General features: G+C 40.3%; 1 protein-coding gene across 8 annotated transcripts in view; it reads left to right on the top strand.

The window, feature by feature from the left end:
- LOC125457338 (zinc finger and BTB domain-containing protein 20-like) overlaps nt 1-13,211 on the top strand; it is a 272,701-nt gene that overhangs the window by 38,442 nt on the left and 221,048 nt on the right. For 2 of the 8 annotated variants that reach the window (XR_007248599.2, XR_007248598.2), the window contains exon 2: nt 5,347-9,014. The exons of the other annotated variants lie outside the window; for them this stretch is intronic. The gene's annotated coding sequence lies outside the window, so the exon portion shown is untranslated. Of the gene's footprint in view, nt 1-5,346; nt 9,015-13,211 lie in introns of those variants that run through there. 8 annotated transcript variants of the gene reach the window in all.

Raw genomic sequence — 13,211 nt, 5'->3', positions numbered from 1 at the left:
GTTCCCATTCCACCTGTGACTTCTATTGGCTTGAAGAATACTTGTTTCGTACTTTCAGGTAGTGCAATTTTGCAGCGCCTATCTCCTGAGTGTGCACTAGTTATTATTTCAAGATGCTTTGTCAGCTCTACAAACAACATCAGTAACCATAATCACTTTCCTTTTGTGCTAGACATAATTTTGAACATTAGAGAGAATCCACCCCCCACCCCCGGATCATTCCCCAAACTTGCCATTCACTGTTTATTAGGCTCCTAGATGCCATATTTGATTATTTTGCTTTGATGCTAAGGACTGTCATTCTTGCTTTCACCCTGGTTATGTTTGAATCAAAGTCTTTGAGATTTTGAACCAAGTAGCCCTGATAAAACGCAAAACTAATGTTAGTGAGTGAGTCAAAAATTTGCTGAAAAGATTTCAGCAGGTCTGGCAGCATCTGTGGAGAGGAAGCTCAGTTAACGTTTTGAGTCTAGTGACCCTTCGGATCTTCTTCTAAAATTCTTTGTTTTACATCGGTGAGTGATTGTTGACAGTGCTATCAACAATACCTTGCCTCGCCTTTGATTAAATGGACAGATTGTTGTTATTTGGCAGGATTTGGTTAGCCCTGCTTTTTATGGGCAGGATCTCCGTGGCCATTTTGTTTTGATGGATCGCTCCCAGTGGATGGGCGAAAGAAAGGGAACAAAGCATATAGGAATATGGTGAATAAGTAAGGATTATTTGCTTGTGGAAAGAGTATGCACCATATTGGACTGCTTTAGTTTCTATAGCCAATTTTTTCTTTCAAGTCTTTGTAATTTTGTGCTTCCTGGGTAGTGCAAAATTACAATCCAGTTGTAGCCCAAGTTCAGTTTTAGTATTCTCCAGAACTTGTATCCTACCTTTTTATGATTCCTATCTGGAGAATGGAAATTGGAAGGAAACGTTTAATTTATAAAAATAAAGCAACGTGAGATTAGTGTGAGATTGAAGAGACATGGCATGTACATAAACCAAATCTAATGTCGAGGAAAGAAAATTATTGATCAAAGTATTAGCCAATTAATGAATTATTATTTTCAACCAAGATTTAGAAATTTGAATTGCTGAGAAATATGTTTCTTTTTGTTTTGTGGGTGGGAGTAAGAGGTATTTGGATGGCTTTTAATGGAGAGTGAAATGCGATCTTAAAGTTTAGTTGAGGGAAAAGAAAAATTTGACTGTTGGAATCCAAATGGCGAAGAAGCAGAGTGCAAGGCTGTTTCCCACAGCCATGGCATTAGAATCATTCTTCCAGGTTCCTTGACCAATGAGGGAGGACGGGCTGAAATATATCTTCGTTCTGTCAAAGGAAAGAATTAAAGAGACCACAGTATAGATTACAGTGATGCACCAGCACTTGAGTTTTTTAGGCTATAGCATATGCTTGATTCAAAAGAAGACTTGGTAAGGATACTTGTTTCCTTCCATTACCATGCAGTTAGCCACTGGCAACATGATTCCACTGCTCGATTGGAAAGAATGTCTGATTCCAAGGAGCTGCGCTTTTCAACAGTTTCCTGCCCGAAGAATCTGTAATTTTGAGGCATTGGTGTTCAGGCATGTTAAGAGACCTCATCTGTTGCCAACAAATCCTGCGCTGTGAATCTCACCTTTGCCTACCTGTCTGCTCTTCTATTAGGGATCTAAAGTACACTGCCAGAAATGTGATTGCTCTTTTTGCTTTGTTGGTTCTATCCATGTGATTTCATTTGTGGAGCCTTCTAGGATGCCAATACTGCTTACTGCTGTAATAAATTCCTTGATCAATATTGGGACACCTCCTCCTCTTACCACCACCTCTATCTTGCCTGAAGAGTGTATATCCTGGGTAAATATTCTAGGATCTATATTTCAGCTTAATATTCTGCCAGTCCTACCCCTCCTTCAATCATGCCTCCGTGACAGCAATGACATTATGCCCCTATGTTTTAATATGGGCTCTCAACTTATCTTCCGTGTTTGTCAATTTCCTTGCATTAAAATAAATGCCATCCAATCTTTCCAAACTCTGTTGTGCCTACTTTGACCTATATGTCTCTGGATCCCACCTCCTTGCCAAGTTAGTTTCACCCCTTTGCAGCAGCACTAGTAAACTTCTTCCTAAGAGTGCTGGCTATGTTCCAGTTCAGGTGCTATTGCAACCATTTTTTGGGGTATTGAAAGCTATGTCCCAGAAATCTAAAGCCCTCCTTCCCGCACAATTTCTTCAGCCATTTATTAATCTGCGTTAATTTCTTATTTCTAAACTCACAGTATGAGGCACCAAATGTAATCCAAAAAGTACTACGCTTTTGGCTTCTGTTTTTAATCTATATTCTAGCTCCCTAAATTTGGCTTGCAGGACCTTTTAGCCCTTTCTCTCTCAATGTAGTTGGCACCAGTGTGTGTCATGGTCTCTGTCTGTTTGCCTTCCTCCTTTGGACTGCCCTGCAGTTGTTTACTGACAGCTCTGATCCTGATGCCAGGGAGTCAACATAGCATCTCGAATGCAATAATAAGGGACTTAATGCCTTTTCAATGCTAAACATCACAAATTCCTTTTGAGTGTATTGGATCACCAAAACGTAAAGAATGACCTTGTACCTGCCTAGTCCCTTTCATCACATCGGGAGTGGTTGGTAGAGTAGTTGTAATTATTGGATTATTAATGTTAATCCACTGGGGACATGGGTTCTTGACCTACCAGGCAAATAGCGAAATTTGAATCAATGATGGTCTGGAATTAAAAGTTAGCACTATGAAAACTATGTGATCACTGTTGAAAAAACCTATTTTGTTCACAGATGCCCTTTTGGGAAGGAAATTTGTATTTCCTCACATGGTCTGCCCTCAATGTGACTTCAGATCCACAATAATGCTGCTTACTTTTGAAATGGCCCGAGCAATCACGCAATTCAAGCAGCAATTTGGGACAGTGGCATCCACATCCCATGAAAAAAAAAATTGAGGAGATCTTTCAGTTCCCCCTTTTTCAATTCAGTCTGGGAGACAGTCTGAACAATCTGCAACCTTTGACCACCAATTCCATCAGAATTACAAAAGGAAAAACGTAAAAACGTTGTCATATTGTCCAATTGCAGTTGATTTATGTATGTACTGAGGACATAAATTTGCTGGAGATCACAGCAGGCCAGGCAACATCCATAGAGAGAAAGTAAGTTGACGTTACAACTCTGCCTGATTTATACATGGACCTCAAATGGTTAATACCTGCCATTTCCAATAGAGCAAGATTCTGGCGAATGCAGTAAACTGACGTAATTTATTAAACTGTCTTTTGCAAAGATGGAAAGAAAAGAACTATCTTCTAGATTGTAACAGATAAGGTTTGCTCATAGAAGCTGTTGATAAACTATTGAGCGCAAGATAGAAAGGATGTTTACTGTTTTAGGCAATTCCAGAAATCAGTCTGAAACCCAGCCAATTTTAAAATTAGGGGTTGCCCCCAGAGATGAGGGATTTTTTTGTTTTCCTGAGGATTATGATTATGGAACTCTGTCCTCATAAGGTGGTGGAAGTGAATCAGTGATTTTTATTATTCAAACTGAGGAAAATAGATTCTTGTTAAGCAAGACAAAGATTATTGGGGTACGTGGAATGTGGAATTTTGAACCCAAACAGATCAGTCTTGATTTTAATGTGAATCACAGGGCACTCTTGAACCCAAATTACTTACTGTTGCTCTTACCACGTATATACATATATATTTGGAAGGTGAGTTTTGTAAATATCCCAGACTGTAAGTCAGACATTTATGGTGATAATTAAAGGTATTTTTAATCATCTTGTCCAGGGCTGTTATGACACACCTCTGGAACCAATTGTCTCATTACCAATGTAACACAAGAGCACTGAAGTAAGGACCATTTGTAGATGTTTTCCAATCAACCTGATGGGAGATGTTATTACACACTTCCGGGGCAAGTGGGATTTGAACTCATGACCCCACTCCAGAGATAGGGACACTACTATTGCGCCACAAGACATGATGACTGTTTTATATGCTGTTCTGATAGAAGTGCAATTTAACTGGTCAGCCAGTGAATGGAGCAGATAGGTGAATACAGTGAGGTCCAACTTGAGGCAAGGTCTGACTTTGGCCACATGGCTGTGTTTTTTTTCTTTTGTTGTTGCTGGTTAGTTTCTTTAAAAAAAAAAGTGTGCAATAACCTGTCAGTGATTTTGGTGTTGGGAAGATTGCTCAGTTGTGTGATAACACTTCTGGGCAGAGAGAAGAAAAACAGGGCACTTGTGGTAGTCTTACTTTACCTAGCCCTGAGACACCAGACCCAGGTTCAAATTCCACCTGTTCCAGAGGCGTGTCGTAACATCTCTGAGCAGGTTTATTAGAAAATTAAACAAGGTTTGGCTGAGATCAGTTTCTTGTCTTTGATAGTGGAGATTGTCTTAGACCAGGGTCTTTTGACAGAGCCTTTTACTTAGAATCAAAGAATCATACAGTATAGAGGAGGCCCTTTGGCCCATCAAGTCTGTGTCGCCAAAAGTATACTACTGACCTCCCTCGTCTGGCATTCCTGCTCTAGGTCCTTAGCCCCAAATATTATGGCACTAGAAGTCCTCATCAAAGTACTTCTAAAGAATGAAGAGGTTTCCATCCCAGGAAGTGAATTCTAGATCTCTCTCGCCATCCGGATGAAAACGTTTTTCCTCAAGTCAACTCTAAACCTCCTATCTTCCTATTTAAAATTATGCCCCTTTATTATTGACCCTTTGACCAAGGGTCTAACTGCTTTTTATTCAGCTTATCCATGCTGCCTCCTCTCCATGAATATGTTTCATGTTTACTGACAATCCTCATGAGTCAAACTTTTTATATTATATTCTTTCTACAAATCCAAATGCATCATGAATCACTTCTTAGGGTTATAACCAAAATACACAATTGGCAAAACAATTTCACTTTTAACAGTATGTGGGAGGGCATTGTGATGAGGGCATAAGGGGTCTGTAAGGGAATATAAATTGAGTGAGTCGGGGCAGTGGAGAGTCATGGCAGATGGAGTGAGGGGCCTTGCACGCTGGTAGGAAAAATTAAACACAGACTATCATGTCAATGGAGAGCAACTCCAGACCACAATCATAGCAGAACATGCGCATTTAGCCCTTGAGACAAAACTTTATTAATGCATTTCCAACATTGAGCATTTTACAGGGAATTTTAAGGATATTTTATGTAAATTGTTTCCACTTTTTTGTTGTAAACTAGGTTATATATATTGTATTATAACTGTATATTGCCTATGTATATTTGTCAGAAGAAACCTGATGGCATGCTTTCTTTCATTCTCTTTCCAATGTTAGTTTTCAGGTTCCAGTTTGACCTCCACTAGAGTATTGTGTAAATTTCTGAACTCATGCTATAAAAGGGATGTGAACGCATTGGCAGAAGAAGTTGACAAGAATGGTTCGAAGGATGAGTAACTTCAGTTTTTAAATAGAGACTTTGTTGTCCTTGGAAAGGAGAAGACGAAAAGGAGACTTGACAGACATTTTCAAAGTCATGTATGGTCTGGACAGAATAGATATGGAAAACTGTTCCCTTCATAAATGGATCAAGAATGAAAGGCACAGATATAAGGTTAAAAAATAAATTCTTGCAGTGAGTAATTAGGATCTGGATTGCATTGTCTGAAAACCTGGTGGAGGTAGATTCAATTGAGAATATCCAAGAGAGCGTTGGATGATTATTTAAATAGAACTAAATTCAAGAGCCTTGTGGTGTAGTACCTGCCTTTGAGCCAGGAGGCCTGGGTTCAGGCTCTACCTGTTCCTGAGGTGTGTCTTTTTATCAATGAACAGTTGGTTTGAAATATGTAGAATTGGAATTTGAAGAGTTGCACCATGCTCTAGTACATGTATGGTGACCAAAGCACCTGTTACAAGAGGGGAGGAACACATTCTGAATTTTAGGAAGGAGTCCATATGTCTACATTGAGAATTTAGAAATACAGTTTTTAGGGACAAAATTTCTGGAAAGTAAATATTGTCTTTATTCAAGATAAATACCTTGATTCTGTTTGCCTAACAGATTGCATAGATAAAAACAAGTGTTGGGGTCTGCACAAAAAAAAAAATTGGTCCATCAAGCTTGGACTGTCTGGACAGAGTGGAATGGAATACACTGTTGGTATCACCTGTCTTTCAAATTTGCAGTCCTCGTAGGAGAGGCAAAACAAAAACAAAGTGATCAATTTCTGGAACAAAATTCCAGAAAATTTCTGACTTCTATTACAGTCAAACAAGCTCTAGGATATTGCAGTAACTTTTAATTTATTTCCAGCAACTCTGTAACCTAACATTGAATGCATGGGGATTTCTACAGAAAATCCAGATATAACCTTCACAAAGCCATCAGATGCGACAAGGCTGTACGAACCAAGTCAGGGGCCTAAACCAAGCATACGGACTCCCCCGCTGCCTGTGGCAAGGCGTAAATGACAAATGGGATGCAAAATGAAGCAGAGCGTGATGGTGGACAAAGATACATCCCTCCCTAAGTGCTTTCTGTGCTTGGCTCAAGTGGAATGCCTGTGGCATGGTGTCATCTGCCCAACAGTCTTGGATACGCCTGCTCCCTGTGTCACCATTGCAGATGTCAGATCAGTCTTCGTGGGAATCAACCTGAGGAAAGCAATGGGCCCAGACAGAGTTCCCAGCCAAGCACTCAGATCCTGTATAGACTAGAAGGCAGAAGTACTCACCGATGTCTTCAACCTCTCCCTCCGACAAGCTGAAGTCCCCACCTGCTCCAAGAAGACCAGCAGCATCCCAGTACCGAATTTGGCACATGCAGCAGACCTTGATGATTACCGTTCAGTGCCTGTGAAAATCTCAACCCCCGGGCGGGGTCTCTCGTTTCCACGATCGGTCAGTGAGCACTCGCAATCGGTCTGGCTGTTTAAGACTTTACTCTTTATTTCTTCTTACGGCTGGGTACAGATCATCCAGAAATACAAGTTGAGCACTTCTGTATTCCTCGGAGGAGCTGCACACACAGCTTAATACAAAGATATTTTTATACATTTCTTAAAGCAGGGTACATGACGTGATTGCATAGTGCATTCAAACAACCACCAACCAATACATGATATTGCTTCATCGACAGCCACCCAATCCAACAATATCAACTGGTAAACAACCCATGTCACAACGCTTGGGTTATTTTTTATCTCATCACACAGTGCCGCAACATTTGCACCCGAAGGTCAGCCAGAACAGTCAGTACTGCACTGTCCCACCAGGTTTCCTCTGTGTTCTAAACGGCGCACCATCTGCTCATCTTTCTTTGCAACAATCTGAGGGTTAGTTATTTATGCAGCTCTAGCAGAATTTACAGTTCCCAGGCTAGGAACCATTTTTGTTGTGCTAACTTGCATCGAGAAGCCATCCCGTCACCGTCCAAGTTACCAAGAGCATTCATCAGGCTTCCAGCTGCAACTAGTCATGCAGGTGCAGGTCTTGAGCTTCCATATCCCAGCCTAGGCTGCATTCAAGTCTCAGACTCTCACCTGTATCTCCTGCAGCTTGCCTACCAATGTAACAACAGGTCCACACCGGACGTGGCTTCCTTAGCCCTGCTCTCCAAACCTGGACTACAAGGACACCTATGTCAGACTCATGCTCATTGACCACAGCTCTGACTTCAACACCACTATCCCCTGCAGACTGACTTCAAAACTCCAAAACCTAGATCTGGGCTTTGTCCTCTGCGACTGGATCCTCAGCTTCCTGACGTGTCGACCGCAATCAGTGACGATAGACAACTGCTCCTCCTCTATGATAACATGCAACACTTGAGCCCACCCAAGGATACGTTCTCAGCCCCCTACTTGCTGTACACCCATGACTGTGTAGCCAAATTCTAAGTGATCACCATCTACACATTTGCTGATGACACCACCATGGTAGGCTGGATATCAAACAGTGATGAGTTAGAATGTAGGAAGGAGATAAAGGGCTTGGTGACGTGCTTCAACGATTTCTTTAAAAAAAACACTCTCAATGTTTGCAAAACGAAAGCACTGATCTTTGGCTTCAGAAAGAAAGGAGGAGAACATGTGCCCATCTACGTTAACAGAGCAGAAGTTGAGAGCATCAACTTCCTAGGAGTAACAATAACTGACAATGTGTCCTGGATTTACCGCATAGCTGTGAGGGTCCAGAGCCTTGCCAACTTCTACAGATGTACCGTAAAAAGCACGTTGTCCGGGTGCAAAATAAAAAAAAAAGCCCGGTAAGGCAACTGCTCTGTCTAGGACTGTAAGAAACTACAAAAGGTTGCGTGCACTGCCCAGACCATCTCGGAAGCCAATTTCCTATCCATGGACTCCATTTACATCTCTTGCTCAGAAAGGCTGCCAATATTATTAAAGATCTATCCTACCTGGTGATGCTGTCCTACAAGCTCTTCTGTCAGGCAGAAGATGCTGAAGCTTCAAGACATGCATTAGTGTGTTCAAGAACAGCTTCTTCCCTGCCATTATTAGACTGATGAATAGTCTGCCTAACTTGAATAATGTTAATCTTATTAATGTTGGCCTTGCCTTGTGCACTTCCTGTGTGGTGTAACCTGTATGCCTTACTCTGTCCAAGTTTTTTTTCCACCCTGTGATCAGATGTCCTTGCTTACAATGATCTGCCTGTACTGCTAGCAAACAAAGCTTTTCACTATATTTCGGTACACTTGACAATAAATCAAATTGAGTGAAATACACACTACTTTGGGTATCTGGCTTTCTGTCACTTTTCTGAAATATAGCAACAGCTAAAACTTAAATGAGTCTTTTTTAAAAAAAAACAAGCTTTTTTTCTGACTTTGACAACATTTGTTCTTAGTGTTCCTGAAATATCCTGCTTAAATAAACACTTCTTAAATTCAATGCCTTACCACCCTGAATAATTCAGTTATTTCAGAATTTCCACTGTAAATAGTGTTGCATGATTTGGTTCAGTTAGTAATCATTTACATTAGAAAGTTATAAAGTAAAGCAAATGGAAAAAAATCAAGTGCAAGATTTTGTCAGTTTTAAAAACTTCTTTATTTGCTCAATAAAAAATTTCTTGAAAACATGACTATATATATTTCTTGTGTAAAAATCCTTAATTATTCCTTAAATTTGGTCTCAAAGATTACTTTTATGGTCAGCAACTCTGGCAGTGATTGTAAAGTCCTTTTGTTTCTAATCCTAAATCATTAATAGTGAATATTGCTGGTTCATGTTGAGGATTTGAGTTTTTGTTTCATATCTTTTCAACTAACTTTCCTGGAGTCGTAGATTTTTTTGAGAAGCTCAAACTTGATGCAGAAAACATTGTTAGGCACACTGTTAACCTTGGGTAAGGACTTTCAAACCTGCCTGAAGGAGTGCAGCAAAACCAGCATGGGCATTTACTGCAGATCCAATAATGCAGTGGGGCTGGGAGCGTCAATTTGCCAAACTCCAACTTCAATTTCACCCATTTCCAGAGCGATTGAGGAAGCTTCCATTTTACCCCTCAATCAGACCAGAGCAGTGAATATCAAGATGAATCGAGCACAAAAGGCAAGCATTCAGTAACTGTTTTGAGAAGCCGGAGGATTTCCTGGATCATTCTTGCCTTTGCTCTTCAACAGCTGCAGCCTTGAATTCCATTTTGATTCCCAATGCATAGCCCTGCCAGGAGGTGGAGGCAGAGACACCCTGCATCAAGATCCTTGATAATGTCCTAGATAAGTATTTTGGAGCCCATTGCAAATGAGTTTCCACTCGCTGTGAACTTGAACTAAAGGATGTAGGAACATCAAGTCAGTGGAAATGTTATCAGACCAGTGGTCTGATATGATGCTCTGGCCATCTCATTCCATCACAGCATCTTGAGAAGTTTACGTTAAACTAAAAAATAAATTCAGCCACCCTGTTTGTTGTGATCAGGAAATCAGCAGAATGTTTTAAAAATCCATCCAAGTCACTCATGCTTCAAGGAAGGAAGTGTGCCGTACTTGCCCAGCCTAGTCTAAATGTGACACTAGATTTGAAAAAATGCTGTTGAAATGGAATTACCTTCTGAAGTGCCCTAAGCAAGCCATCAGTTGTAGGTGCCTCACCACTGTCTGCTGATGAGCAATTAGGGATGTGTAATAAATATTGGCCTTTTCAAAATACTCGCATCTTAATTTTTAAAAAAAATTAAGTCAATGTTTTGATATTTTTCAAGTTTTTGGTTGCTGGTAATTGGTAGGGGAGTCTTAAAGTGATTGTAAAAATATGATTTTGTTTATATTTATTATTGTCTGAAATCTATTGTTTCACTTATAAATTTCTCAGCCTTATGAAGCCTGTTAGCTCAGTTGGATGAGTGGCTAATTTACAATGCAGAGTGGCACAATCTGAGGTCACCATGCCATCTCAATCTTCCCCCTCACTTGAGACATGGTGACCAGATTAAGTGCAACACCAGTCACCTGTCTGAAAGAGTAGCCCTATGGCCCTCTGGGACTATGGCGAATTTAACCTTTATTCAGTATCCACTGGAAAGGTCGCTGAAGTCACCAAATTAAGGAAAGTAGAGGAAATGTTTTGTAATCTGGGCCTGTGAGTTTTATTTTGTTTCAGGAGCACAGAAAGCTGGACATTTGTGTGGAGTTGAGCAATGATTGTGGGTTTGAACAGAATCCTAGGAGTTTGGTGTTTAAGTGTGGTGGGTATAGAAGAGAAGGAAGGGCTGCTTTGTATTTGCTTTGTTCTAACTTATTCATCCTCAAGAAATTCAACACAGGAAGAAGCTAGCAATTTGTTGAGTATCAAGTAAGTGATTAAGGCCTACTGTATTCATAAGGTTTAAATTTGCATTGATCAATAAAATTAGAAAGAATGAATAATTGAGCAATGTAATTAACTTGTTAATGAAAGAGCATTAAATGTGGTAGGACAGGTGATGTATCAAAGCTGCAGTATGCAGAAGCTCATGGATGCTAGTACGATACAGCCCAACCATTTTCAGCAGTAAGTGTTTGTCGCTTAAGGAGCTAGGAACTTGAGGCTGAGCTGCAGACACTAACAAATGAAGATGGGGAAAAACTATCTGGATGCTTTGTACTAGGAGACAGTCACAGTTTCAAAGAGAACTTTTCTGACTTCTTCAACGATCAGGGCCAGGCAGGTGAGGAGTCCCATAGAAACCCCAGCCTTTGCAATTGTCCATCAGGCTTGGAGTTCTTACCGTTTGTTTGGATGAAAGTGGAGATTTAGGATGGATGATGTGACTGACCATTGTATCGTGATACAGGAGGTCATTCAAGTGGGGGTAGCGAAAAGGAATATAGTGGTAGTTGAAGATAATGAGGGCTTTGAGTTCAAGGTAGACAAGAGTGAGAGTCTCGCGGCAATATTGTCTGCTCGGTGCCAGCATTCTGCTCAAGACGGGAGAGGAACTTATGGGACTGAAGGGTCAGTCATTGTTGTCCATGTAGGTACTAATGACATAGGCAGGATGGAGAATGAAGTTCTGCATGATCCATATGAGGAGCTAAGAATAAAACAGATTGGATAGACTAGGCTTGTATCCACTAGAGTTTAGAAGATTGAGGATTTAAATGTACAAGATCCTGAAGAGACATGAAGAGGTGAATGTAAAAGGGAAGAACCTAGAACTAGGCGTTGCTCATTTATGATAGATGAAGCAAATTTTGCTTTAAAAGTTAAATAAAACCAAAAGAACTGCGGATGGCGTAAATCAGGAACAAACAGCTCTGAGGAAGGCTCATTGGACCTGAAATATTAATTCAGTTTTCTCCTCCACAGATGCTGCCAGACTTGCTGAGCTTTCCCAGAAACTTTGTTTTTTGTTGCTTTAAAAGTTCATAGTCTTTGAAATAGTTATTGTCAAAAGGCGGTGAAAACAAAATGTTGAATATTTTTAAGGCAAAGGTACTTTGATGCTTGGTAAGCAAGGGATTGAAGTGTTATCTGGGATAGGCCAGACTCTCGTTGAGATTACAATGGGAGCAGCCGTGATTTTATTAACTGGTAGAGCAGGCTTAAAAAAATGGCTGCCCTTGCTTTTAATCATTCATATAAATAACAATTCGTTATTGAGCTGGAGAATGGCCATGAAAGATTTGTCTGCAGGATATCTCTGCAGCCAGCTACCAATTTAGTTTTTGGGAAGCTGAGGATTGAATTACTGCTCATTAAAAATGGGCGTAGCTTAGTTGTTGTGTAGTAGTGCATGTTATCTTTGTTTTAATGATGTACAGCTATCTCTTATTTATGAACTTTTTTGTGAACATGCTGCTTTTCTAAGTGTCCCTCGTTGATAGAAGTCCTGATGTGTTTCCAACTGTTGGGTCTCAGTATCTGCAGTTGCCCTTCTTAAAGGTGTTTCACCCCAGGTTATCGCAAATTGTTGAAATTAATAAACTGGAAGAACAAACTGAGCATGTTATGTTTTAGTTTAGCATTGAACTGCACCATTTCTAATGAACAGATTTGAAGGTACAATGAGCAGATTAGGATATTACCAGTACCAATATGGAAGGTTTTGTCTTGATCTTGCTGATTAAGGAAAAGTAATAGTATTAAACAAAAAGACAATTTTAGTTAGTTAGCTGAAAATTTTGATTTAAAAATGTTTAACACCATAGGTCAGTGTGAGATTTAAATACATGTTTGGGTAAGCCATCAAATGTGTGAGCCACACATCTATGTATGAAATTTCACCAGTATCAACGTTGGGCTATGAAAAATAATGAAATAAAATGTTAAAGTAAGAATTCAGGTGAATGTTTAACCATCAAATAGAAATGACCATTGTAGATTGGATGTGATTTACATGGTAAAGTAAAAACAGATGAAAGTCAGTCAGAGCACTGCCAACATATTTCTATGTGCTGCTCCTGCTGGCACTGATCATTAACAGCTTATGTTAAACAGGTTGGAGCCAGCAGGAGAAGCAGACACTAATATGTGGACATAGTGGCAAACTACTGAAGTGCATTATAATATAATAAAATGTGAGGCTGGATGAACACAGCAGGCCAAGCAGCATCTCAGGAGCACAAAAGCTGACGTTTCGGGCCTAGACCCTTCATCAGAGAGGGGGATGGGGGGAGGGAACTGGAATAAATAGGGAGAGAGGGGGAGGCGGACCGAAGATGGAGAGCAAAGAAGATAGGTGGAGAGGGTGTA

Source organism: Stegostoma tigrinum, chromosome 12 (genome assembly GCF_030684315.1).
Source record: "Stegostoma tigrinum isolate sSteTig4 chromosome 12, sSteTig4.hap1, whole genome shotgun sequence".
NCBI lineage: Eukaryota > Metazoa > Chordata > Chondrichthyes > Orectolobiformes > Stegostomatidae > Stegostoma > Stegostoma tigrinum.
The sequence above is the reverse complement of the archived record's forward strand: the minus strand, read 5'-3'. Positions and strand labels throughout refer to the sequence as shown.